Consider the following 23,527-nt stretch of genomic DNA (forward strand, 5'->3'; position numbering starts at 1 on the left):
GCACGCACGCGCGCGCGCGCGCACGTACGCCGCGCCGCGCCCTGCCTGGGCCGACGGGCTGCTTTCGGCCGGGCGAGCTCTGCGGCCCACGTGTTGCCGCGGCGTGTCTGCTCGGCGTCTGGCCTCGCGCCCCCGCCCATTGTGTGCTAACCCTGCGGCTTCACCAGCAGCCGCTTCTTGCCCCTGCCCCGCCCGTGGCGCGAGCCTGCCTCCCGCGAGGACTTCCGGTGGCTCCATCCGCACTCTTTGAGCGCTGCTCGCCGTGCAGACCTTAGACCCTGCGCTAGGCCCGCAGTGCTTTCTGCTTTCGCTTAGCTTTTCGTACACCAGAACTGGCAGGACCCGGAATCCTGCTCACCTTGGCCCCACTCCGAAACCCTCTAACGGGCCAAGGGGTTTCCGGCTAACACCAAAGGCCACCTCCTCCAGTTTGAGACTCCAGAGCCGGGCACTCGCTGAGAATGCACAGGGGCGAAGGGCCTTGAAGGGGTGAGAATGGGGTCAGATCTGAGCTTGTGAGGCGATGGGAATACAGATAGATTCGCTTTCCAGGGGCTGATCGAGGCCTGTGTATTGGAGTTGGGGTAGGGGTGGGGGATGAGATTAGAGTGTAGGTTGTCATTGAATTTGCAAGAGTTGGTGTATCTCGCTTTGGTAGTCTCTGATGGTATGAACATTGTAATATATCACAGAAAAAATGGCTAATTTCTCTATTATATAAAAACCTCCTAAAAAGAATTTAAGACCATCCAGTAATTTAAAAAGTGGTCAAAAGGAATAGACAGTTGAAAAAAAAGGAAAATATATATGGAGTACCCAACCTCATTCATTATATCAGCTTGGCAAAGCTTAGATGATTCATTGTGAAGGTGATGGTGTGGGTGAATAGCACTCCCACCCACTGTTGGACACTATATATTTATAGACAGCAATTTGGAAACACCTATCAAAAACAAAAGCTAAAAAACCTTTTGACTCTAATTTCATTTGTAGAAACCAATTCACTGCATTATTTGTAACAGCTGAAGTCTGGAACCACCAAATGATCTTTGACGGGAGACTAGTTAGATTATGATACACCATATAATGGAATTCTAGATGAAACCGAAAAAGCCAGCGTTCTTGCTGTTTCCTACCAGACCCAGTAAGTAGAGACGGGGGATTGAATCTTTAGGGGCGCTTTGTTCAGATGGTCGGCGATAGGAGAAGACGGTGGGTTTGTACACTAATAGACCATCTTAAATTTCATTTTAAACCTATCCTTTTTATAAGGAGAAGAAAAGTGTAGGTAAGGGGTTTGGAATTCAGGAGAAAAGGTAATCAGATAAAAAACTGCAGCATTCTTTCATCTGTGTCCTGGGCAGTGGACGTCTCACCCTGGAGCACAACAATGGCTCAGATACCATCTTCTTTGCTTGCAGTCCTGCTGGGACACAAAGGTGGAACTGCTTATGGTCTCCTGAGTCAGGGTGGGTCACACTTTCAGTTGATGAAACAATAGCTTTTTACATATGTTGATTACTAAGCTTATTAGCTATTACCTAAAACTAAAATTTTTCCAACTTTTGAGTCCCCCCATCATAGATAGTCATCAAAAAAATACAGGGTGGGCCCTGGCTGGGTGACTTGGTTGGGGCGTTGTCCTGTACACCAAAAGGTTTGGGGTTCAATCCCCAGTCACGCCATATACCTGGGGTGCGGGTTTGATCTCCAAGGTTGGGCAGGAGTACTGGACGCAACCAATTGGTGTCTCTCAAATCAACAAACAGTGTTGGACGAAGACCCAACAAAATTCCCCTAAGTACTCCTATGGCCACATCCTACAAGTTTAATGTGTTCATTTCTTCTTTGATCAGTAAATACTCAGAGTCTATTTTAAAGTTTCAACTGTATGGGGACCTGACTATGCTTTCTGTCATTGATTTCTCTTTTATTATATTATGGTCAGATAATATGGTATGTATGATATTAATGTTTTGGTGTTTATTAAGGCTTGTTTCTGACTTAGGTGGTCAGTTTTTTAAATTGTTCCATGTATATTCTCTAATAATTGATTCTGGAGTTTTAGGAAGGTAGTTTAAATCTATGTCACAATAATTTTTGTTTAATCTAGTTCTCACTTAGTGGGAGAAGTATATTAAAATCTTTCACTATGCCTGTCGGTTTGTCCATTTATCTTTGTAATTCTGTAATTTTTGCATTGTACATTTGGAGACTATGTTGTTACATGCATACAAGTTTGAATTACTTTATTTTGGTCAACCGATCCTTTCAACATTATATAGTGAGGCTCTTTATTCCTGTTAGTGTTTTTTTGTTTTTGCTTTAAAGTCTAGATATGTCACACATGCTCAACAGCTTCAGCTTCCTTTTGCCTAGTTTAGTTTTTCCTTACCACTTTACATTTAGCCTTCTTGAATCTTTATATTTTTATTTTTTTAAAAGATTTTATTTATTTATTTTTAGACAGAGGGGAGAGTGGGAGAAAGAGAGGGAGAGAAGCATCAGTGTGTGGTTGCCTCTCATACACCCCCTACTGGGGACCTGGCTGGCAACCCAGGCTTGTGCCCTGACTGGGAACCGAACCATTGACCCTTTGGTTTGCAGCCTGTTGCTCAATCCATTGAGTCACACCAGCCAGGGCTGAATCTTTATATTTTTAGGTGAGCTTCTTAAGAATAGCATGTGGTTAAACTGTAATTAATAGCAAATGGTCAGATTATGTTTACCCTTCAATTGACTAGTCCATTTTCCTTTATTGTGATTACTGATACAATTGGGTTATTTACATCACCCTGTCTTGTGCTTTCTGTATACTTTGCTTTGCTTTGATTGCCTTTCTATGATTTTATCTTCCATTAAATTGATCAAAATTTTTATTCTTTCCCCAGCTTTCCTTATAATTCTGTTTCAAATATTTTAGAATTTAGAAGTTGTTTTTTAATTTGCAGCATGCATATTTGATTTAAAAAGTCTAAAATTAATCCCAAACAAAACAAGGACCCTAAAACTCTTTGAATTACTCTCTTGCCACCTGTGGTAAATTGAATAGTGGCCCCAAAAGATATGTAAAGATGGAGGCAGAAATGGTCACGATGCAGCTAGAAGCCAAGGAGTGCCAGCAGCTGCCAGAAGATAGAAGAGAGGCATGGATGGAATGGCTTCTCCCTCAGAACCTCCAGAAGGAAGCCACACTGGTGGCACCTTGATTTCGGGCCTCCAGAACTGTGAGAGAATAAATTTCTGTTTTAGGCCACCCAGTTTGTGGCAGTTTCTTATCACAGACCTGAAAAAGCAAATACAACATCTTACAAGTTATTGATTTCCAGTATTTTAACACTAAAATTAGGCTTTTTAAAAGTCCATGCTTATGAGATTTATCCACATACATCCTAATGTCTTCGTTATCTTCACTTCTTGCAACCTACCCCTTCATTCTGAATTCCAGTTCTTCCTGGAATACATACTATTCTTTAGAAAAGTTTTATGAGAGATAAATTCAGTCTTTTCTGAAATTTTTTTTTTTACTTTTTATTATTGAAGGATAATTAAGCTGGGTATAGAGTTTACAGCTGAGAATTACTATCCCATAAAACTTGATGATGTTATTCTGTTGTCTTTTTTATCTTCTGTTGTTGCTATGGTTCCTATTGTCAATCTTGTGAAATAATTAGCTTTTTTTTCCTATGGTAGCTTTAAACATTTTTGCCTTTTGCCTTTATTCTGCACTTTCACTGTGGTGGTTCTAAATGTGGACTTGTGTTTGTAAGCACAGGAGGATCTGTGCTTCTTGTGTCCTGTCAATTCTGGAAATTTATTAATTGTTTTCCCTTTGAATATTGTCTTTGCCCCATTATTTCATTCTCCTGGTGGACTCCTGTCAGATGTGTGCCATACTTTGTTATTCTCTCCTCTACGTTTCCTAACTCCTGTGTTTTTCCTCTTTTTAGCTCTTTGTGCGTTCTGGGCACAGATAGTGTGTTCCTCGAATACGTCTCCCAGTTCACTCATTTTCATTTCAGATACATTTTACCTGATAAGTAACATTTCCTTTTTAAAACTTTGTTTCATTGAGTGCACTTTTCATTTTTAAAAGTTTTATCTGGCTCTTCTATAAACCTGCCCCATATAAAGTCTTATTCTGTACAATTCTGATCCTAATATTTTTTCTTTGATCATTTATTAAATCATATTATTGATTTACAATATACATCCTGAAAAGCATACAAATTATAGGTGTATACCTCACTCAGTTTTCAAGGACTAAACAAACCCTTGTAACCAGCACCTGGGTCAGGACAGAGAACATTCCAGTCCCCTGCCCCCAAAAGCCTCTCTAATGCCTCCCAGTCACTCCTCCTTCCGAAGGCAAACACTCTACAGTCACTTTGAAGACATTATGTGTTCTCTTGCAGATTGTTGTGTAGTCTGGAGATCACCTGTTTGTTGTGTCTCCTGAGTTTCAATCCTAGAGGATTGTGAGCTCATCCTTAGGGTGGCTGGGTCTTAATTCTTTTTTAACCTTGGATACAATCTGTTGCAACCTTAGATCCTGGGGGCATGGCTTCAGGGCTTTTCCCCTTTTGCTCATGCCCCCCAGGTATCACTGGACTGGGCGCAGTGTATCGGCTGGAAGTAAATTGACATCCCAAACCATATCATGCTGGGTTGGGAGTTTTGGGTTCTCACCCCGAAACAGACAAGCTTGCTTGTCACCTCCTTGTAGATGGGCACGTTTTCTCGAGTTTGCCCTTTCCCTGAGAGTGTGGCTTTACAAGGGTCCAGCTTTATGCAGAGATCTCAAGTCCACTCTGACCTTAGGTGTATCCCAAGGCTGTGTCCTGCCCCACATGGTCTTTAAGCATAAGTCCCTGCTGCTCACTCCACCCTCAGCCCAAGGCAGACCCAGGGTGAGCTCGTTAGCTGTCATCTGCCAGGGTCAGTCCCACTTGTTTCTCTTCCTTTCGTGGGAACTGAGCTGTGCACTTTAAATAAATTCTGTTTTGTTTCATTGGTCATTTTAAAGAGTATGTGATGAGAAAATATTTAGGTTACTTAATTTGCAAAGTCAGAAATACCTGAGTTATTTCATACTTGAAATGTGGCTCAGGAACTGATTTTTAAATTTTATTTCACTTTAATTAATTGACATTGAAATTTAAATAGCCATCCATGGTTAGTGGCTCCCATATAAGACAGTGAAGCCTTAGAGAAGAAGGAGGCTTGGCAGTCTCAGGTCAGACTAATTCCAGGGCGTGGACAACCTACATTCCAACCTTGGTCGGTCCAGGTCTCTGACGCCCTTGGTGGAGGTCAAGTGGGAAGTATATAGGTTGGCCTAGATTCCATTCTGTGGATTTGGACCCACCAGTGCTTGATGAATTTGGTCAGTCAGCCTGGAGGACAGGCCGTAGGGGAGTATGTCAGGGATAGTGTTAGGCCTCACCTCTGGCTGCTTGAGGCATGGCACAGACTTGTGAAGGACCAGGGACTCGAGTGGTCATGAGGAGTCGGGACTCTGATGGCCTATTTTGCCCTTTATTTTTTAAAATTATATTTTATTGATTATGCTATTACAGTTGTCCCAGTCTTTTTCCCCCTTCGCCCCCCTCTACCCAGCACCCCCCGCTCCCTCAGGCAGTCCTCACCCCTTTGTTCATGTCCATGGGTCATGCGTATAAGTTCTTTGGCTACTCCATTTCCTATATTATACTTTATCCCCACGTCTGTTCTGCAACTACCAATTTGTACTTCTTAATCCCCTCACCTCTTCACCCATTTCCCCAAAACCTCCTCCCATCTGGCAACCATCAAAACTCTCTGGACACTTTCTGCATCCATGATTCTGTCTCTGTTCTTGTTTGCTTAGTTTGTTTTTTAGATTTAGTTGTTGACAGATACATATTTATTGCCATTTTATTCATAGTTTTGATCTTTTTTTAAAAAATTTTTATTGTTATTCAGTTACAGTTGTATGCCTTTTCTCCCCAGCCCTCCTCCCCACCCCAGCCGAACCCCCTCCCTCCCCCGTAATTTTGTCCATGTGTCCTTTATAGTAGTTCCTGTAATCCCCTCTCCTCACTGTCCCCTCCCCACTCCCCCCTTGATCTTTTTCTTAAATAAGTCCCTTTAACATTTCATATAATAGTTTGGTGGTGATGAACTCCTGTAGTTTTTCCTTGTCTGGGAAGCTCTTTATCTGCCTTTTGATTCTAAATGACAGCTTTGCTGGGTAGAGCAATCTTGGCTGTAGGTCTCTGCTTTTCATGACTTTGAATATCGCTTGCCAGTCACTTCTAGCCTGCAACGTTTCTTTGGAGAAAACAGCTGACAGTCTGATGGGAAACTCCCTGTAGGTAACTAACTGCTTTTCTCTTGCTGCTTTTAAGTTCTCTCTTTATCTTTAACCTTTGGCATTTTAATTATGATGTGTCTTGGAGTGGGCCTCTTTGCATCCATCTTGTTTGGGACTCTCTGTGCTTCCTGGACTTGCTTTTCTATTTCCTTCAAATTAGAAGGGAAGTTTTCTTTCATTATTTTTTCAAATAGATTTCCAATTTCTTGCTCCTCTTCTCCTTCTGGTACCCCTATGATGTGAATATGGGAATGTTTGAAGTTGTCCTGGAAGCTGTTTTACACTATCTTTATTTTTTTGGATTCTTTTTCTTCTTGTTCTGATTGGTTGTTTTTTGCTTCTTTATATTCCAAATCATTGATTTGATTCTCGGCTTCATCCACTCTATTGTTGTTTCCTTGTAAATTGTTCTTTATTTTAATTAGTGTATCCTTCATTTTTGACTGGATCTTTTTTATGCTGTTGAGATCCTCACTAAGTTCCTTGAGCATCCTTCTAACTAGTGTTTTGAACTCTGCATCTGAGAGATTGCTCGTCTCCATTTTGTAGTTCTTTTTCTGGAGTTTTGATGTTCTTTCATGTCTTTGTCTCCTCATTTTGGCAGCTTCCCCATGTTTGTTTCTGTGTTTTAGGCAGAGCTGCTGTGACTCTGTGTCTTGGTAGTGTGGCCTAATGTAGCAGGTGTCCTGTAGGGTCCTGACAGGGCACAGCCTTCCCTATCACCCAAGCTGGGTACTTGAGGTGTGCCCTCCGTGTTGGCTGAATACACCCTCCTCATGTAGTTGAGCCTTGATTGATATTGCAGGTCAATGGGAGGGATTTACCCAGGCCAGTCAGTTGCAAGGATTATTGGCTCTGACCACTGACCACCACCCTCCACCCTCCGTGGAGGATCAGCTGTGCAGGGGCAGGGTGGTGGTGCTCCTACGTGATCTGCAGCTGCCCACTGGGTGCACAGGCACTGGGGTTCCCTGGGTGGTGCAGGCCAAGTCCAGCCCCCACCTGTGTTCTGCCCGGGGCCACCCTGCATGAGCTACAAAGCAATCTGAGATGGCTGCTACTTGCGCTGGGCTTGGAGGTTCCTAGTTGAAGCCAAGCTGTGAAACTAGGCTGGCAGCTGCTAGTGCCAGGCTTGGGGCCAGTTAGCAAGAGGAACGGGTTCTGGGGGGCTCCCTGAGGTTGGCTGTTGCTTGTTTGAGAGGATTTAGGAGGTTGTGAAGCCTGAGCCAAGACCAGCCATTCATATGGAAAAGCTACTGTTAACAACTTTGGTGGACACATAAGTTAAGGTGGTGCAGAGCCTCTGGGGATCTCTAGGGCAGGGCAAACAGTGTTAGCCAGGTTGACAGAGTGTCACTCTCCTCGATGGCTGTGTGGCTGTGTTGGGGGAGGGTTCAGAAAAGGAACAATGGGGAGGTCTTCTGGCCAAGATGGAGGTGTGGGTAAATATACTTTGTCTCCTCGCACAAACAAAAGAAAGACAACGACAAATTTAAAAACAAAAATAACCACAACTGCCAGAAAACAAACTGTATGGAAGTCCAACAACCAAGGAGTTAAAGAACAAACATTCATTCAGACTGGTAGGAGGAGTGGATATGGGCAGCCAGGGTGGAGAGGAAGTGTGGCAAAGCAGCAGCTGGAGGACCAGGTGGTCCCACATTTGTGTGCAGATAAACTGGGAGCAACAACTTGGGAATAAGACAGACTGCGTAACCCAGGGTTCCAGCACAGGGAAATAAAGCCTCAAAATCTCTGTGGGGGTTGCAGCGGCAGGAGAAACTCCCAGCTTCACAGGAGAGTTTGTTGGAGAGACCCACAGGGTCCTAGAACATACACAAGCCCACCCACCCAGGAATCAGCACCAGAAGGGCCCAATTTGCATGTTGATAGCGGAGGAAGTGACTGAACGCTGGCTGAGAGCCGAGCAAATGGCATTGTTCCCTCTTGAACTCCTGCCCCACATACAGCACCACAACACAGCAAAGAGGATTGCCCCACCCTGGGAAATACCTAAGGTTCCACCACTTAGAATGTAATAGGCTTGCAGAGACAAAAAAAAATATGTCCCAAATGAAAGAACAGATCAAAGCTCTAAAAATAGAACAAAGCAATGAAGAGAGCCAACCTATCAGATGCAGAGTTCAAAACACTGGTAATCAGGATGCTCACAGAAATGGTTGAGTATGGTTGCAAAATAGAGGAAGAAATGAAGGCCATGTAAGTGAAATAAGGAAAAATATACAGGAAACCAACAGTGAAGGGAAGAAAACCAGGACTCAAATCAATGATTTGGAGCAGAAGGAAAAATAAACATTCAACCAGAACAGAAAGAAGAAACAAGAATTCAAAAAAATGAGGAGAGTTGTAGGAACCTCTGGGACAACTTTAAACATTCCGACATCTGAATTATAGGGATGCCAGAAGGAGAAGAGGAAGAGCAAGAGATTGAAAACTTATTTGAAAAAATAATGAAGGAGAACTTCCCTAATCTGGCAAAGGAAATAGACTTCTAGGAAGTCCAGGAAGCTCAAAGAGTCCCAAAGAAGTTGGACCCAAGGAAGCACACACCAAGGCATATCACAATTACATTACCCAAGGTTAAAGATGAGAGAATCTTAAAAGCAGCTAGAGAAAAGAAGACAGTTACCTACAAAGGAGTTCCCATAAGACTATCAGCTGATTTCTCACAAGAAACCTTGCAGGCAAGAAGGGGCTGGAAAGATGTATTCAAAGTCATGAAAGGCAAGGACCTCCATCGAAGGTTACTCTATCCAGCAAAGCCATCATTTAGAATGGGAGGGCATTTAAAGTGCTTCCCAGATAAGGTCAAGTTAAAGGAGTTCATCATTACCCAGCCCTTACTATAGGAATATTAAAGAGACTTATCTAAGTAAAAGAAGATCAAAACTATGAACAGTAAAATGACAACAAACTCACAATTATCAACAACTGAATCTAAGAACAACAAAAACAAACTAAGCAAACAATTAGAACAGGAACAGAATCAGAAAAATGGAGATCACATGGAGGGTTATCAGCAGAGAGGGGGCAAGGGGAGAGTGGGGGGAAAGGTACAGGGAATAAGAAGCATAAATGGTAGGTACAAAATAGACAGGGAGAGGTTAAGAATAGTATAGGAAATGGAGATGCCAAAGAACTTATATGTACGATCCATGGACATGAACTAAGGGGTGGGGTGGGGGATGCTGATGGGAGGTGGGGTACAAGGTGGAGGGGAAAAACGGGGAGAAAAAATGGGACAACTGTAAGAGCATAATCAATAAAATAAAAATAAATAAAAGGAACAGTGGCCTTTGCTACCTTGTTGTATGGGAGAAAGCTGTTCCCCAGCTCTCACCAGACACCTGCATTCCTCCCTGTCTGCCACTGGTGCATTTCAAACTGCTATCCCAGTGCTGGAGCCCAGAGGGAGTGGGTCTGAGTAAGTCCATGTACAGTTTCTTTAAGAGGAACTGCTTGGGGCTCCAGAAGTTTCTTCCATTGACTCAGTCCCTGCCGGTTTTTCAGTCAGAAGTTATGGGGACTTATCTTCCTGGTACTGAAATCCTGGGCTGGGAGGTCTGGTGTGAGGTTGGGACTCCTCACTCCTGAGATATCCCTTCCAAATTTTTATCCACTGCACATGGGTGTGGGACCAGCCCATTCCATGTCTCCACCCTTCCTACCCAGTGGATGGATGTGGTTTCTTTAATTCCATAGTTGTGGGACTTCCATTCAACTTGATTTCTAATGGTTCTGAGTGATGGTCCTAGTTTAGTTGTAATTTTCCTTAATTTGCCCTTTAAACCTTGGCTTTTTACCTTTTCCTCTGTTCTGTCCTCAGACTCTTCCTGGAGAGCCCCTCCAGCAGGGGTGCCCCCTGCAAGTAGATACAGCCCCCTAGTATACCTCAGGTACCTCATTTTCAGCCTTACACATCTCATGAGTCCTTAAACACATCCTGCTTTCCCAGCCTGTAGACCTTGCCCATGCTGTACCCCTTCCTAGCAAGGCTTCTGTTACCCTACCCACTTTCCCGATGGGTACACTTTAAATTTTTTTTTTTTAATTTATGTTTAGATAGAGGGGAAGGGAGGGCGAAAGAGGGAAAGAAACATTAATGTGTGTTTGCCTCTCACGTACCCCCTACTGGGGACCTGGCCCGAAACCCAGTCATGTGCTCTGACTGGGAATCGAAGTGGTGACCCTTTGGTTCGAAGGCAGGCGCTCAATCCACTGAGCCACACCAGCCAGGGCCTGATGGGTACATTTGAATTCTCTTTCAAAACCAATCTCCAATGTTACCTCCCCTAGAAAGCCTAACTTCTGTGCTCTCAAAACTTGCTAACACATATTCTATTGTAATCCGTATGTATATATTGTGTACATACACACACACACACATATATTATTTTGCAGGAAGCTTTATATGCACAATGTGCAAGATTCAAAATTCGTCCATGAGTATATGGTGAAACGTTTGTCTTCCCCACTGCCCTGGGTTTCCAGCCACCCAATTCTTCCCGAGGGCAGCTGCCGTGGAGCATCCTTAAGGGCCGTGTGGATTTCTTTTAACCTACCAGACAGTGCCTGGGGGGCAGGGATGATCTTGTTCTTTCTCTACAGGCTGCAGAGCACCAAGGAAGGGTTTGATGATTGGGCAAACCGAAACTGCAGCCATCTGAGGACAGGGGTCTGGGACAGTAGGAGGGAATGTAACTGAGCTGTAATGAGGGGTCTCACCCTAAACTCAAACTTTGAACCCCTGACAGAGGAATGGATGACAGTGTTACTAAGAAACTCACCTGCCAGCTTTCCGAGGGCATCAAGGATGGGAGCTGGGATTTGTTCCTGGGCAGGATCTTACGCGTAAATATTAGTCATGGCTCCTGATACAGTCATGGACAATTGGACACATCAGCGCTGTGGACAAAAAAGGGATGCTGTGACAATTCTAACCGAAAGTAACCTCACAGGGTGATCTGATCATAAATTCTCAGCCGGGCAGGTCATGGTGGTAGTCACTGCCCCAGGCCTGTACCTTCTTTAGTAAGAGGTTTTTAAGCTGTCTGTTGTTCTCGTGCATGGAGGTTAACATACCTCTGAAATGCCAGAGGAAGCCTCTTGTTTAGACCACCAGTAAGGGAGCATTTGAGATCTTGCATGTGCTCAAACTGAGGCATGTGTCTCAGTATGACTCCAGTTCATAAAAACTCCCTACAGGTTTAGACATTTCTTACATTGTCGACAGTGCAAATGTTTCAGGCTGGGCTGTTCCTACCTCCTCTGCAATACCAGTGGAAATGCGCCTCCTTTGCAAGGTGTCAAGGAGACCCACGTTCACGGGAACTTGATGACTCAGGCTGCAGGAATCATCACGCTTGGTTGGAAGTCACCGTCTGGTCCTGCTAACTAGCAGCCCCATCCCCAGCCTCTCCGCCACAGTGCATCCTCCTACAGTGCTGGACTCCTAGTGGTTCTGAGACACTCCAAGTCCTTGTTCACATCTGTGCCTTTGCACACACTGCTCCCAGAATGTCCCTGTCCCTCTCCCTGCCTGTCCTCACTGCTCCCACGTGTCCACCAGGCAAACACCTGCTCCTTCTGTATGCTTATTGCAAGTGCCACCTCCTCCGGGAGCTCCTCGCAGCATTGGCACGACACCGTCTATTAGCACGTCTGCCTCACCACTGCACTGTGGGCCGTGCAGTCCCAGGGCAACATGGTGCTCGTTTTTATCCCCTCATCCCGGCAGCTGGGTGTGCAACATGTTTGCCAAATAAGTGGAGTCTTGAAAAAGCCTGTAGCATTATTTCAGGAAAAGCGAGACCTGGCTTTAAACTGTGTTGATGTGGAGTTTGTAGTCACCCTTACAGTCATCTCTCATTCTGAGATTCAACGAGCTCTGCTTTTCAGAAACCAGATGCCATCCATCTTTAAGGTGATAGATAGACATCGACTGGTTTTCATCTTGTCAGCATCGCTGTTTATCACATTCACGCATCCACCACGCCAGGACACAGGATCCAGGCTCCGGCAACCCTAGTACCCATCTTCCTGGGGACAATGATTGGTCCAAGGAGTGCGCACATGACCCAACAGGTCAATCAGTAGCCTTCCCTGGATGGATGCACCTTTGCAGGGAGACAGACTCCGCTTGCTGGGTTGCTAAACTGGGACTGCTACGCAAATTGCTGGCTTTGATTTTGGTTTTGTTTTGCTTTTCTTAAGCCAGTTTGAGTTGGTTTCTATCAAGAGAGACCGTAAGAGTTCAACTAGTACAGGCCAAATCAAGTAAAGTGAATGCTCCTGGACTGGCGAGGGGGGCATATCAGCTCTGAGCACTACAATTTAGAGTTAGATAAATAAAATGATACTCCTCCTCGGTATGTTGAAAGGTTTGGAAACCATGTCCTATATGTAAAAAGAGGATGACCTGGGGATTCTTAAAAAAGAAAGCCGAAGCTCAAGACGGTTAGATTTACCATCCACATGTTGAGCGAAGGGAACTTGGATAATAGCTGAAAGGTAAGAAGGGCCAAGCAGTGATCAAAGCTGCCTGAAACTGGAGGGGCTGCCTTGTGAGTCAGAGAGAGCTCCGTCACTGGAGCTGTTCCAACAGGTGTGTGATGTGACTCGGGAGCTCTGGTGAGGCAATTCTGGTGTTGGTTGCAGCAATAATCCCCACCAGGGAAAGTATTGCTCTTCGCAATGGGAAATGTGTGGAGACTTTTAAAAAAAATTTCTCCATTACTAGGGAATGCAATGGATGTTTAATGAATCCAATTCTTTGGATCAAGTCACACAGTAAAGGTTGCCTAAAATGATAAGAATGCCTGTATTTAGAAACACTGGGGAGAAAGGGTTAATTTAAAGAGTAGTTTTAAGTTCTATTTTAGTAATGGAACAAATTTTATACAGAATCCTAAAACACAACAATTCTACTTTCACTATATTCACACGCATGGGAAATGACATACATACAAGATTATTTCAGTAAGAAAGTTGGAAGTAATTTAAATGCCTATAAATTATGGCTCATCCACAGAGCAGTTTACTGTGCAGCCCTAAAAACAAATGAGGCATCTACTTACAGGTACCTGTTTATCAGAAATAACAAACAGAATTTCATTCACTAAAAGACATGGACTAGAATGTTCATAGAAGTACTATTAGTTATAATTAAACCTTAGACCCTGTCCAGACACCCGTGGACAGTAGAATGGATAAATTGTCATGCATTCCTTCACTGGAGTAACTCACAGAAGTGAGAATGAGTCAGCTACAACTATACGCAACGTGCATGGATTTCAGACGCAATGTTGAGTAAAAGAAGCCAAACAGAACATACTCTGAGTCTATATTTAAAAAAATGCAAAAGCAGGCAAAACTAAACTCCAGCGTTAGAAGTCAGAGTCGTGGTTACTTTTGGGGTAGCTCAATGCTGGCATTGGGGGGCTGGATTCTCCTGTGTCTTCATCTGGGTGCTGTTCACATGGGTGCGGTGCGTTCACTTTGTGGGAATTCATCGACCGTTTCCTTCATGTGCATGCTAACGTGTCTGTAGTACACTTTACAAAGGTTACAAAGAAAGGAACGAGGAACCTTCCATGTACTGGAATGGAGGGACCTCTGAGATGACAAGGTGGATCAGAGGAACAGAGTGTGTGTGCCTGTTACAGACAAGTGTGTGCTGGGAGCTGGGGAAGGGTGCACTGCATCTGCCGGGCACAGCTGCAGTGCAATCTTTGCACCTTTTGAATTTTCTGCCATGTGATGTATTTCTAATTCAGGCGAATAAATGAAATTTGGGTCCTGGCTGGTGTGGCTCAGTGGATTGAGCGCCGGCCTGCGAACCGAAAAGCGCCCCCCCCCCCCCCCCCCGCCCCATTTGATTCCCAGTCGGGGCACATGCCTGGGTTGCAGGCCAGGTCCTCGGTCAGGGTGCAAGAGGCAACCAATCGATGTATCTCCCACACATTAATGCTTCTCTCCTCTCTTCCTTCCTCCCGTCCTCTCTCTCTAAAAATAAATAAATAAAATCTTAAAAAAAAGAAATTTGGATTTGGCTTTAACCAACATGGAGCCCCTGCCATAAGCCAGGCACTGGCGGGGCCACGCTTCCTGCGCTCTGTAAGAGCAGGTGGGCACTGCTGTCTCTCACCAGAGCCTGAGGGGTCGGCGTTTGCTGCAGATACATGGAGCCCGAGTGATGGCGGCTGTGAGGACTGCAATGGACGTCCCGCGCCTGCGATAGAGGCAGAGACTTTTACAAGTGTCTGGATCTCAGGCCACCAAACTCGATGGTTTTCACACATGTTCTTTGGTGCCTTAGTGTTCTGGAGCGGAGCCATGGTGGAAGCCACCCTGGCTTTAAGCACTGTGACTCTTATTATGTGTTCTGGGTCTGCAAAACTATTGTTAGAAAACCATTTTCATTGCTGAAGGAAGGTTGAAAGCCATTTTCTAAATGAGCTTCTCACCCGGAAGTTCTCAATTCTTTTTCTGGGACTGGCCCAGGGCCTAAGTGTGTGCTGTCTGTGAACATGTGCAGTCACTGGGACAACCAGGTACCCGCTGGAGTGGGTGAGGGGAGGCGGACGCTCTTCCCAACGCAAGAGACTCCTGATGAGTGTGCTTGCTGTCCGAACACCCCCAGTGACCAGGAGCGCTCAGTCTCACAAGGCAGCCCAAGCCACATGCAGCGGCACTGATCTCTATACGCAGCTTTTTCTTTTCCCCTGTCATGCCCACCAGTTAGGTCCAGATAGTCAGTCTGAACTCAGAGACTAAATCGAATTCCTTTCCCCTATGTACAGGGCACCACCCCAGAGATGCTCTTGTCAAATCGTCTAACCTGATCCTGTTACAGAACAGAGACGGGGCGGGGGGGCGGGGGGGGGGCTGAACAATATACTATTATGGAAAGGACCACCCCTTTCTCTCTGGGGGATCCCCCCCACCTACTAGGTTCACCTTGCCTGCCGCCAGAGGAAAGATGTCTTTCAATGCCAGAGACTGGTGAAAAGGAAAGGGATTATTTATTTAAAAGTTATACAGAGAGTAATGACTTAATGTCTTCATTAAAATACTAAAGTCCTTTAGAATACCCACAGATGCACACAGTCCTTCCCTCTCCCTCTGCCCAGTCTGGGGTACCATATCTCAGGAAAAGAAGTAGAAGTCCATGATTCAGGCTCCCGGCACCATCAGCTGTATCACTGCCACAGGGTCCCTACTCAGCCAAAGCCACGTGGTCCTCTCTCCCTTCCCCCTCAAAACCGCGTGGTCCTCTCCCGGGTTAGGCTGCTGGCACCTGGTTTTAAATCCCAGCACCAGTCTTCCTCTGCAGCCCCATTTCCAGCTCCTCCTACAATCAGTTACACCTGCCAGCATTCCCTATTCTTCCAGCTTCACTGGGCTGCCATAGTAAGTCCGGGCAGGTGTGGCCCCATGGCATGGAGCCAATCTTCTCCAAGCTCTCACGCAGGCGCTGTAACCAGGGGGAGTTGCTTCCCAGTTACATCTTGGGTGGAAGTCACTCGCATGTCCCTGGCTCAAAGCATGGCCACAGCTGTCTAACGTATCTATGAAACCAGTTAAAGGTTATAGACATGTTAAATGACCTGCCAGAGGTTAGTTGCACAGCTGTTGCTGTACAAAACAGCTCTGAATGGCCCTGCTCCATGTGTCCCTTCCCCCAGCTCAGACTTGTGGGGGTGAAGCCATCCTATATATATTTTTTCTAGTATTTCCTGGACACCAGAGTTCTGGACCCCATTACAAATCCCTATTTGGGGGGCCCTCCTCTTGGCTGCACCCTGTTACAATCCCAGTCAAGCCTTTACATTAACTTCTCTTCCCAGATACAGGAAATACAGGGGATGGAGGAAGGCGTTAAATGACAACTCAAGGAAATGTGACAAGTCAAGAAGGTGGGACTTTATATGAGACAATTGGCCTGGTTGCTTTTTTTTTTTTTTTTTTTTTTAAGTAAGGGACAAAGGATTGGTGGAGGCAACTGTAACAGACTGGTGAGGCCAAATCGCTGGAGAAGGCAGAGGGCAGGAGAACCCCCAGGCAGAGTTGAAGATCCAGAGCAGCTTGCCCTTCCCGTGAAGGGAGGGGCCGAGGAGCAGGGAGACTGCCTGAGGCAGCCGGGCAGCAGCTCGTGACTCTGCAGAAGGCAGCCTGTACAGAACTTGCCTGACTGGAGACTGCCTGCCTAAGCAACACGGAGGCTAGAAGATGGGCCAAGGCAAAGTGGCCCATGTTAGCCCTCAGAGGTTGAAAAGCTGGATACTGCCATTGGCTTCTGGAGCGCATGGGATTCTGCGAGAGGACTTTTAAACAGGAGGTGGGCAGAAGCTCACTTTCTTAGCTCTTGGCTCCTTGGCCTTTTGGCTTCGTGTGCTCTTGTTTGGCTCTGCAGGGGCAGGAGTGGCAGACACCAGGGTTGCTCAGGGCTTGGGCCTCACAGGGTTGGAAGTCAGCTCCTGGAGGCAGGGTCACACCCTGGGATGTATGCCTCACTGGGCAGCAGCCCTTGCGACGCTATGACCCAGGGCAGCATGGCACACAGGTCCCAGACTGCTTCCACTGTTTTGCCCAGAGAGCAGCACATGGAGATGTGAGCTGGGAAGTTCTTTGCAGATGGAGTTTCCCTTGCACGACTATCTGGAGTGATCTGGCAGTGCACCCGAGACCCAGAGAAAGAGAGAGAGAGAAGGAGGGAGGGAGGGGGAGAGAGAGAAAGAGAGAGAGAGCTCTCGAGCACTGCTGTTAGATGATGGTGACTCTGAAGCCCACAAGTGCACACCCCAGAGAGGATGGAGACCTATTTGCATGGCCAGCTTAAGCTCCAAAAGGACAGATGAACAATAATGGGGAACTTCTGGGCATGGCTTTGGATTGCAATCTTTTGGGGAGCAAGGGAGGTTCTGTTTCTTGCGGAAGAGAAGGGCTCAGAACAGGAATGCTCCCAGCCCCCTCAGGTTGGGGACTCTATTAACAAAAACCTATTTCTTTCCCCACAAATCTTCATGTTATGCATATACATGGTAACAAGCAGCCAGACCCCATCCTGCCCGGTTACACAATGACACAACAGGCAGGGGAGCCCTCCAGCCTTGCCTGGGTCTTGATGTGACCAACGAAACAGCTATAAAATGCTTTCTGAGACAATTGGGGAAACTATGGACTAGATAATACACTGGGAATTACTGTTAATTGTTAATTGTCTTGACTCTGATCATGGTATTGTGTTTTGAAGGGAATGTGCTTTTAGGAGATGCTAAAATATTCACTGTACTCCGGAAGTGAAATGTTACAATGTTTATGAATTAATTTTAAATGGTTCGGCAAAAACAACCAACCAACTAACCAACCCTATACCCGCATAGGCAAACGGTAACTAAACTATTGTTGAATGTAGATGGTGGGCATAGGGACTCATTAACCTATGAGTTTTCCCCAAACTTTAGGTTTGGGGGAAATCTCTCCTCCGAGACAGCCCATTGGATAGTGCTCTATACTTCATGTGGATGAAAAAGAGGGTCTACGGAAAGCGACCTCACAGGGTGATCTGATCTGATCTAAGTTCCTAACTGGGCAGGTCATGGTGGGCGGTCACGCCCCAGGCACATCACTTCTTTGCAAAAGGCTGTGTTGCCTTGACCCAGCCCTGTCCATTGTTTCTGTGTCCTGGGTTAACACACCTTTGAAACACCCCTCCTTCTCAAGAGTGACCGCCCCCAAGAGAGCACATAATCTTGTTAACTTCCTGTAATCCATCCTCCACCTTGTTTTCTCCCACTTTTATGTAACCTTCCTTACTTCTCTCCTTCATTTCAAATGCATAAAAGAAACTGCAATACTGTTATTCTCTGGAGCATTTAAAATCTTGCTCCCTGGCATATGTTGTTTGGCTCAAATAAACCCATAAAAATTCTCTACCGGTTTGGACATTTCTTACATGGACATGAGTGTACACACTTTGTGTATATTGCTCTGTACAATATTGCTTCTTACGTAAACTAAGGAGGATCAAAGGCCCAACTTACATGCAAGAAAGGTTTGGGAAAACGAGATACATTTGGGAGAGGTGAGAAGACCTGCAAGGCAGTAGGCTGTGGTGCTCCAGGGGAGCGAAAGGACTGGGGTGAGGCTAGAGACAGGGCATGGGAAGGATTAAGCCAGCACAAGCAGAATAGGGAACCTGAGATAGTTAAACAAACAGTTTGCAGCCATCTAGTAAGTAGAAAGGCCAAGTGTTTGCCATTGTCTAGTAAGTCCTATCTTCCCTAAACGGAGAACAGTAAGAGTAAATGGTTTGCACTTCCCCCCAACCAGAGGGTACATAGCTTAAATCACCCTACTCAGGGAGATAGCAGAAATCCAGTTAAGGCCATTGGGTGTCAACCACACCCAAGGACAGATGAAATTAAGGGGATAAGTCTCATTCTGCCACATCAGCATAAAACTGTTAAGCATTCTTTTGAGATCCTCTCCTAAACTCCCAGCCTTTAAAACCCCTCAAAACACAGGTTCTGGCACACACTCTCCTTCCCAGCAGCACACCTGAACCTTTCCCTTCCCTCTCCTCCTCTTCTGCCCCCAGGGGCACACACCTCCTAAACCTTAAGGGACCCCATGAGACTTGCAGTGGCAGATCATCCTGGGCTAACCCCCTGACCCTGTCCCCAAGGCCCCCTTTTCTCTGACTTCTTAGTGAGCTGAAGCAGCCCAGCCTAGGCTCATTTCCCCACCTAGTTCCTCTCCTGCTGCTGCTTCTATCCTAGACCCTTCCTTGTTTGACTGTCCCAGGCTTTAATACATGTCCTCTAAAAATCACCTGGACTTGTGTTGTGAAATCTTTCCTGCATGAAGTCGAGAACCCACACACTACGAGCCGGCTCTAGGCAGACCTGCTTAGGGCCGGGTCCTCTTGCCAGTACCAGAATGGGGAAGGGCCTTGAATGCCAGGTTAAAGAGGCTGATTTCTTCTATGGGACTTAGACAAGTGCTGAATGGCAGGGTCAACTCTCATTGGGAGCAGTGAGGGTGATGATGAACTGGAGAGACAGGAGCCTCAATCTCTATGGCCTTTAGGGGCAAGGCAGACTGGTTAGGGTCTGTGCTAATCAGGAGTCTGTCCTCTCTGAAAGGAACAGCTGCCACTTGGGGACAGCTGACGTTACCTCCAAGGGGGTGAACTGTATGTGGGCCCAGCAAACTTCTCAAAGGCAGACAGAATTCTTTTTTTTTTTTTTAATGTGAAATCTTCTAGTTGTAGTCTTGGCCCATTTAAAAACAAAAGCAAAGCAAACAACTGTTTGAGGCAAACAAAGTAGATCCGAGGCCCTGGTTAGGCTCAGGGGCCACCACTGCTAGTGTGATAATCCAGATGGCAGTGCTGCTGGCTGACATCAGGTGATGGTGAAGAGGATGGCTGTCAGAGGCCTGACTGCAGAGATGCCCAGAGGTGGACTCCACCCCGGGGATATGGTGACTCAGCAGAAAAGGGGAGGGTGGAGTCCAGGGTGACACTCTGGAGATGGAATCGTGGAGGACGGAGTAGGGGGAAATGAGAGTCTCTGTCTGGGTGTATGGCCTTTGAAGAGCCTCTGGGCCCTCCTGCAACAGACTGCACACCTGGCGAGTGGATGTGCTGGAGCCTCTTGGGTAGGCAGCTGTGCTGGAGGAGGAGCTCTCTGGGGAGAGTCAGAGGCAGGAAAGGGCTGAGGACAGAATGGAGGAGAGGGTAGGGAATGGAGAAGGAAAGCTAAGACTTTATGGGGCAAAAGATACCATCCTGGGTGCTAACTGAATGTGTCCCTGAATCTTTATAACTCTGTGCCAAGCTTTAAACAGATGGATAGGTGGAGCCTAATACAGATTCCTGACACACCCCCTAGGGCCTGTCCTCCAGGCTGACTGGCCCATTCATCAAGCACCTGTGGTCCAAATCCAAGAATGGAAACTAGGCCAACCCCCATGCTTCCCACTTGACCTCCATCAGGGTTGTCAGAGACCTGGACCGAGGCTGGAATGCAGGTTGTCCACACCCTGGAATTAGTCTGACCTGAGCCTGCCAAACCCTTGGAGTGGTGGTGAGCTCCTCTTCCCTGTTTTAGGGTAAGGAAAAATGGACCTTTGTTTAGCAGTTACTATGTGTTGTGTTGTGTCAGGTACTGTCTAGTTTGATTGTATATAGGACATGCACAATAGGCATTCTTGTTATTTTACACAGATCACAAAGCATGTGCTGATAATTAGTCATTCATTCATCTATTCAGTATACATTTACCCAGTATCTTTTATAGGTCATGAAACTGTACTAGGCACTATTAGGGAACACAAAAGTCTAAAACACCAGGAATTGAATCAGAACACTAGGGAAGTGAGTTATGTGTTGTTTTTCAAATTGTGCAGGAATGATCCCCACCTCCATCCAATTACTGGCCCAACTCCACCCAAACTTTGCGTACTCCTTAGGGGGCTGTATCAGAATTTTGGCAGAGGTAGAGGGGCTTTGAAACATACTCTGAAAAACCTCCCCATATGTTTCTGATTTTGCAGGCTAGATAACCAAAAAATTCCCCTATTAAAAACTCCTTGAAATGTGTGATAAAATTTAAAAATTTTATTTTAAATGCACAGCTGAGCTTGCATGAAAGAAAGGGAAATCTCAGGAGTCCAGTAAGAAATAGGGGATAAAACATTGCAGATGACAGCCAGTGAGTTGATAATGTGTCTTCCCTTAGGTGTCAAGGAGAGTCAGTAACCAGGAGTGACAGGAGATGAGGTCCTGCACTTTGGTTGCCAAGAAGAAAACAAAACAGCATAATACAGCATTTCCAGTCAAGATGGAGGCATAGATAGACACACTTTGCCTCCTCGCACAACCATAGAAAAAATTACAACCAGATCTCAAAAACCAAAAACACCCAGAACCATCAGAAAATTGAGCTGTATGGAAGTCTGACAACCAAGGATTTAAAGAAGCCACTTTCATCCAGACAGGTAAGATGGGTGGAGTTGCGGAGACAGGGTAGAGAGGTGGTGGTGGCATGGACAGTCTGACATTCACATGTGGTAAATAAAAATCAGGAGGGATACCCTGGGAGCGAGCCATCCCAGCCCCAGGCCAGACAATACAGACCACGGTTCCAGCACAGGGAAGGTCAACCCCCATTACATCTGGCTTTAAAAACCAGTGGGGGTTGGGGTGGTGGAAGAACTGCTGGATTTTCACCACTTAAAGGGCCCACTTGGTCTTAGAACTATGCACACCCCAGGGCAGCAGCTAGAAAGGTGCCAGTTGGATATGGGAAGTGGGTGAAGTGATTACAAACAGGGAGAGTGCCGGATAAACCTCCAGAAGCCAGGCAGTGGTGTTGTTCCCTCTCTGAGCCCCCTTCCCTCACCCAGAGCCACAAAGCAGTAAAGTGGGTTGCCCCACCCTGGTGATTACCTAAGGCTCTGCCCCACACAATTTACAGGTGCCTTTTCATCATAGGCCATGCTACTAAGACAGGGAGTAAAAGCAGCTCCACCTAATACACAGAAAAAACACACAGGCAGGCTGCCAAATTAAGGAGACAAAGAAATATGGCCCAAATGAAAGAACAGACAAAACCCCAGAAAAAGAACTAAATGAAATGGAGATAGCCAACCTGCTAGATATAGAGTTCAGGCCACTGGTGACCAGGATGCTCAGAGAAATCATTCAGTACAGCCACAAAATAAAAGAAGAAATGAAGTTTACACAAAGTGAAATAAAGAAAGATCTACAGGGAACCAACAGTGAAGGGGAGGAAGCCAGGGTTCAAATCAACAATTAGGAACAACAGGAAGAAGTAAACATTCAAACATTCTTTCCAGAACAGAAAGAAGAAACAAGAATTCAAAAAAACAAAAGGCTTAGGAAGCCATGGGACAACTATGTCTGAATCATACCAATGTCTGAATCATAGGGGTGCCAGAAGGAGAAGAGGAAGAGCAAGAAATTGAAAACTTATTTGAAAAAATAATGAAAGAAAACTTCCCTAATTTGGTGAAGAAAACAGACATACAAGTCCAGGAAGCACAGAGAGTCCCAAACAAGTTGGACCCAAAGAGGACCACACCAAGACACATCATAATTAAAATGCCAAAGGTTAAAGATAAAGAGAGAATCTTGAAAGCACCAAGAGAAAAGCAGAGAATTACCTAAAAAGGAGTTCCCATAAGTATCAGTTGATTTCCCAAAAGAAACTTTGCAGGCAAGAAGGAACTGGCGAGAAGTATTCAAAGTGACGAGAAGCAAGGACCTTTGCTGGATAGATTATTCTATCCAGCAAAGCTAGCATTTAGAATAGAAGGGCAGATAAAGTACTTCCCAGGCAAGGAAAAGCTAAAGGAATTCATCATCACTAAGCCACTATTACATGAAATGTTAAAGGGACTTATTTTAGAAAAAGAATAACATCAAAACTATGAACATTAACATGACAACAAACTCATAACTATCAACAACTGAATATCAAAAACAAAACCAAAAACAATCAAGCAAACAACTAGAGCAGGAACAGAATCACAGTTGTGGGGATCATCTGGAGGGTTATCAGCTGGGACGGGGAAAGGGGAGAAAGGGGAGAGTGGTGTAGGGATTAAGAAGCATAATTGGCAGGAGCAAAATAAACAGGGGGATGTAAAGAATAGTATAGAAAAGGGAGAAGCCAAAGAACTTACACACATGACCCATGGACATGAACTGAGGGGAGAATTGCTTGAGTGAAGGTAGGTACTGGGTGGAGGGGGCAAATGTGGAAAAATTGGGACAATTGTAACAGCATAATCAATAAAATATACTTAAAAATAACAGGATAATACAGGACTCCCGTGTGTGTGTATATATAAAATACAGAGATGGATATTTTATATATATGTCAACCTAGGCCCACCTAAAATGGAAATTGTATCCAAGAACCCTGTAAAACTTGATCCTTGAAAATCCACACTCTCAGTGAAAGGATAGACTAGAGATAATGTGTCTCCCAGGGAAGTGATGAGCTTGCCCGCCTCAGCCTGAGCATTCAAAGCCCTGACCTGGCTTCACATGGCTGTGGGATTCCAGATCACTTCTTAGAAATGATTCAGTAAATTGAAAGCCAAGACATGAACAGA

The 23,527-nt window shown here is 45.5% G+C and overlaps 1 long non-coding RNA gene across 1 annotated transcript; it reads left to right on the forward strand.

Annotated features, from left to right (window-relative positions):
- Window positions 1-19: 19 nt before the first annotated feature.
- LOC123480867 (uncharacterized) lies at window positions 20-23,251 on the forward strand. The gene is made up of 4 exons (XR_006657002.3): window positions 20-489; window positions 994-1,144; window positions 21,124-21,382; window positions 22,244-23,251. It is a non-coding gene; the product is annotated as an uncharacterized lncRNA (long non-coding RNA).
- Window positions 23,252-23,527: the final 276 nt, after the last annotated feature.

The sequence above is a fragment of the Desmodus rotundus genome, chromosome 1 (genome assembly GCF_022682495.2).
Source record: "Desmodus rotundus isolate HL8 chromosome 1, HLdesRot8A.1, whole genome shotgun sequence".
Taxonomy (NCBI): domain Eukaryota; kingdom Metazoa; phylum Chordata; class Mammalia; order Chiroptera; family Phyllostomidae; genus Desmodus; species Desmodus rotundus.